Source organism: Petromyzon marinus, unplaced genomic scaffold (genome assembly GCF_048934315.1).
Source record: "Petromyzon marinus isolate PM22_M1 ecotype Great Lakes invasive population unplaced genomic scaffold, UKy_Petmar_22M1.pri1.0 PM_G_Scaffold_38, whole genome shotgun sequence".
In the NCBI taxonomy this organism is placed as follows: Eukaryota; Metazoa; Chordata; class Hyperoartia; order Petromyzontiformes; family Petromyzontidae; genus Petromyzon; species Petromyzon marinus.
The window spans coordinates 1525001-1530000 of record NW_027422961.1 but is presented as its reverse complement, the minus strand read 5'-3'; the positions used below and the strand labels follow the sequence as shown (position 1 = coordinate 1530000).

General features: G+C 43.0%; 1 pseudogene; it reads right to left on the bottom strand.

The window, feature by feature from the left end:
* Positions 1–5000, bottom strand: part of LOC142916148 (28S ribosomal RNA) — a 10080-nt pseudogene that overhangs the window by 1924 nt on the left and 3156 nt on the right.

The following is a 5000-nucleotide window of genomic DNA, read 5'->3' as shown; positions in this document are numbered from 1 at the left end:
TAGTCGGCAAACACCAGCGTGCTCCTTCTGGCGTGCTCCCTCATCGATACGTTTCGGTCAGCAATACTTTGCTTGCTGCACAAGCGTGGCAAGGATGCTGTGAGTTTCCTTCGCCCTGTTACCATGCATCTTTGATAACACGGAGTGGAGTCAATAACCGTATTGTACTCCCATGCTGGTGTATCCAACGCAGATCCAGCATCATCAAGCTGGTCCCTGACTGGGATGCCGTGTATTATCGAATCCCTGCTGCCGTGCATCAATGGCAACAAGGAGTAGAGTCGGTAAGGTTACCGGATTCTCGAACTGATGTACTCCAAAAAATAAAGAATTAAAATAACAAAGTCTAATCAATATAAGTAATGTTGAATAAAGCTTATTTTTAATCTTCTTTGAAGGCAGAAAATAGTAAGGTAAAAATAAAGTCCTCTCTATGCTCTGAAGTAACATATAAAAAAACTAGCAATAAAAAAATACCAAGTCTTCGTCTTGGAAAATAACAAAATCTAAAAGAAAAATCTTCTTTGTGGAAAATAGTAAAATAAAAAAACCAAGTCTTCACCTTGGAAAATAACAAAATCTAATCTAAAACATCTTAAATAAAGCTTGTCTGTAGTCTTCTTTGTAGGCAGAAAATAGTACGTTACAGGACTCTCAAACTGATGTATTCCAAAAATAAAGAATTAAAATAACAAAGTCTAATCTATATAAGCGCTCTTGAATAAAGCAGTGTAAAAAAAAAATAGCAAAAAAAACCAAGTCTTCGTCTTGGAAAATAACAAAATCTAAAAGAAAAGAAAAGTCTTCTTTGTGGAAAATAGTAAAATAAAAAAAACCAAGACTTCACCTTGGAAAATAACAAAATCTAATCTAAAACATCTTAAATAAAGCTTATTTCTAATCTTCTTTGTAGGCAGAAAATAGTAAGTTACAGGACTCTCGAACTGATGTAGTCCAAAAATAAAGAATTAAAATAACAAAGTCTAATCTATATAAGTGCTCTTGAATAAGCTTCGTGTAAAAAATAGCAATATAATAAAAATACCAAGTCTTCGTCTTGGAAAATAACAAAATCTAAAAGAAAGGTCTTCTTTATGGAAAATAGTAAAATAAGAATACCAAGACTTCACCTTGGAAAATAACAAAACCATCTTGAAAAAAGCTTATTTTTAATCTTCTTTGTAGGCAGAAAATAGTAAGGCGAAAATAAAGTCCCCTCTAAGCTCTAAAGTAACAAATACGACGTGTTTAAAAAAAAAACTAACAATAAAAAAAGAACCAAGACTTCGTCTTGGAAAATAACAATCTAAATTGTGGAAAATAGTAAAATGAAATAAAAACCGACTTCACCTTCGAAAATAACAAAATCAATCTAAAACAAATGACATCTTAAAAAAAACTATTATTTGTTTCGGAGGTTGTCTATGACTGTTCATAGACCGCATAATTTCCACAGAACATTCTCAGAATATCAAGAGAGAAAAGCAGCGTTCTGCGGGAAATCATCTTGGCCAGTGATGTCGTTCTGGGTTTGGTCAGGCCCAGGGAGGTAAGTACCTCGTTATTCTCAAGGGGCCACTTTCCTCTTGCCCCAACCGGGAATCCAAAGAATGTGACCTTGCTAGCCTTCGTCTGCACTTTGACTTGATCACCAAGAGGGGTATAGTACGAAACTTTGTGCGAGGCAGCATCTGACAAGGTATTCTTTGAAAGCTCAAAACGGACGGTGACATCGATCACAACCGCCTCCTCATCTTTTGCAAACACGAGGTCAGGCTTTCTCATCTCTCCCGTCTCGGATATGAACCGTGGCTCTTTGTATACAGACCAGCCCAATCTAGCCGCTTCGTCTGCCAGAATGTTACTGATCTTGTTATGTCGCGCAATTCTTGCTTTCTGTACTGCAGGACATTGACCGAGAATGTGCGAAAGGGACTCGAGTCTGGCAGAGCATTTCCTGCAGGAACGTAAGGCCCCATCTCTGCCTCTGTTCAAGCTTTCTCTTGTTGGGTAAATATTTGCCCTTAGTTGTAGTGCTGCGATAAAGAAGCATTGTTTAAAGCCGCACCATGGCCTCAACCAAGCATTACTGATTCTATCATGCGCAAAGTTTACAATGCCCCTTCCTTGAACCGGCTTTTCGCACCATCTCTGAAATTCATGCTCCCTCCAATCGCAGGGTCTCGGATATACAGGTTCTTTTGACACCGAGTCCCTGAGAACGAATGTTGGGATTGCATCACTGTCACCCCCTGCTCGTACCCACAAATTACGGTATTCTTCCTCCATACCCTGCGAGGACACAATATTACGGGTGATAGCATCGGACGAGTTTGCTATACGTTGCAGCCTTCTAACTTGAACCGAAGGGATTGTTTTTTCCAGTTTCAAGATGGCAAGGCCTCCGTCTCGGGCTCTGGCATATAACAGTCCATCACAAGTTGAAGCGGGAAGGTGGAGCCATCCTTTTACCGCCTTTCTAATCTCTTGGTCCAACCCACGGAGAGTTGATTGCTTGCAGTCCGAGTGGTCTGCAGGATATAACAATCTGGGTAGGGCATAGGCATTGAGTAGTTCAACCTTCTGAGTTGGCTTCAGAGGCGCCTCATCGATTTTCGAGATCCATGTCTTTAGCTGACAATGTAGATCAGGCTGTATAGTGCCAGTCCAAGGGCCAATTTTCAGACCAAGGTATTTCGTTGATTCATCAGGTTGGATCATATGGACATCTTTATTTTTGATAGTCCATGGGTCGCAGTTGTTCACCGTATATGAATCTTTGGTTGGGCTTATCATGAAGCCCTGGCACTTTCTGGCCTGAACCTCCAATCCCGATAGCCCACAAAATGATTCCAAGATCGCTAGATTGGCGGCCATACCAACCCAAGATTCGCTCACCAACACCAAATCATCAGCAAACGCAAGAGCTGTCACGTGGTCGGTATCAATGGAGTACCCAACTCCGTGTGACTCTAGGGTGCATATCAAAGGGTCCATGGCAAGATTGAAGAGCAGGGGTGACATGGGGTCACCCTGTTTGACACCAACACGTATGCTAATTTCTCGAGTCGACTCGCCATTGCTTTTGAACGAGGTCGTACACCGATCGTAGGCGTTCTGGATGATGCCCACCACGTGTTCATCTACTTTCTTGTGCCTTAACACCCATAAAATATGAGCATGCGAAACCGAGTCAAAAGCTTTCGCTATGTCGATAAACATGACAGCCAACGGCCTGTGCAATTTCTTAGCATGTCTCATAAGGTCCTGTAGCACCTTAAGATTTTCAGAGCAGCCAGATGCCGCTATAAAACCACGCTGCCTTGGGTTTAAGGGACAAGCACGAGCAAGACGTGCAGTCATTATTCTGGAAAATAATCTCAGAATCATTGAACCGATCGTTATTGGTCTCCAGTTCCCCAATTCTTTCAGCTTTTCATCGTCCATAACCTTAGGAATAAGAATCGTCCTATTCTTTTTCAACTCTTTGGGAATAATTCCTGTAATCATCCATGCATTAAATAGGGCTGTCAGTGTCCGACCCTCGGGGTCGGCAGCACAGATTGCAGCCCTTGTTAGGCCATCTGGCCCAGCTGCTGACGTTGGTTTAATGGCCCGTATGGCAGTCTGAACTTCCTCCACCGAAATTAGGGGCTCAAAGTATTCGTTATTTGCAACACCTGATGACTTAAATTGGCCCAGGCCATTGAATGGCAACACCTTCTCCCATTTTTCGCAGTAAAAACGATATACATCTGCGTTCGGGATTCGGCATTCATGACGTTCAGTGCCATCCAGGACTAAGGACGCAAGAAGAGAGCGGTTCTTAAAGAAGAGCTTCTGGTGCTTCATGAAGCTTCCTCGTTTTTCCGCTCTCTTCTTCATCCAAGATCGTGTGGGTAATATCCTGGGTTTAATAATGTCGTTCTCGGGTTTTGAACGTTTGCCTTTGTTTTTCACCAATCTCATCGGACAAAGCATCAATGCTGTGGCAGTTTCTACGAGGGCATCATGTTGGCCCTCGCCGTTAAGCCAAGCCTTTATTGCCTCCATTGCAGGCTTTTCCAGGGTCCCAGAATTCTCATTCGTAAGCCGCTCAGCTGCTTGAGCGAGTATGGATGAAGTCCCCGTTGTTACATTTGGTGGGGGAGACAATGTCTCAAGAGGCCTAGAAGAAAAATGTAAGCTGTCTGACATGGGGGCCCCTGTCTTTTTACTTAGGTCCCGTCTCTTGTCAGAGACTTGCTTGTTGGTCTTAGTCCCACGCGCTTCAGCAATGATCTTATTGATATTCTTTTTCCCCTGAAACTGCAACTCTAGAAGGGCCAGCTGTTCTACTTCCTTCAAAGACCAGCAGCTACGGTGTACCCCTCTCTGCGAGGTACCCTTTATACCATCTTTAATCCTTTCCTCATTACGGGTGACTGGGTGAGCATGCCTCTTGTGCTGCGAAAGGCCACTTAGAGTTGCAAAGCGTGCCTGGCAACATTCACAGACCATTGGTAAGCTTTCCTCAGTTAACTTTATTCCCCCACATTTGGGGGCATGACAGGCAATCGATCGGTGGTTTGAGTTGGTTTTGTCACATTTAGCGCACTTAAACACCAGAGGAATGTCTCTGTGTTTGATGTTAAAATGTGCAACAAGTTCGGATGCTTTGCCCATGTGTTGTTTACAGATAACGCATATATACTCCAGACTAGGCAGTACAACCGTGATAGTTCCCTTGGTGTCAATGGGAAACTTTCCCAACACGGGTTCCTCAGCCGATATGTCGAGGAAGGACTCCTCCACATCCTCATCATCCTCTGCAAAGTCATCTGAAGAGTCATCCGACTCAACTAGACTTTTAATCTGTTCGTAAAAATCGTAGTTCATCTCCTCTTCCTTTTCCAAGGACGAGTTATGGAAGGTCATGGAAGGTATACTAGTCATTTTTAGCGCCGACCTAGACGCCATAGGTTTAGCAACATCAGATGCCCAGAGGGCATCTTCATTCT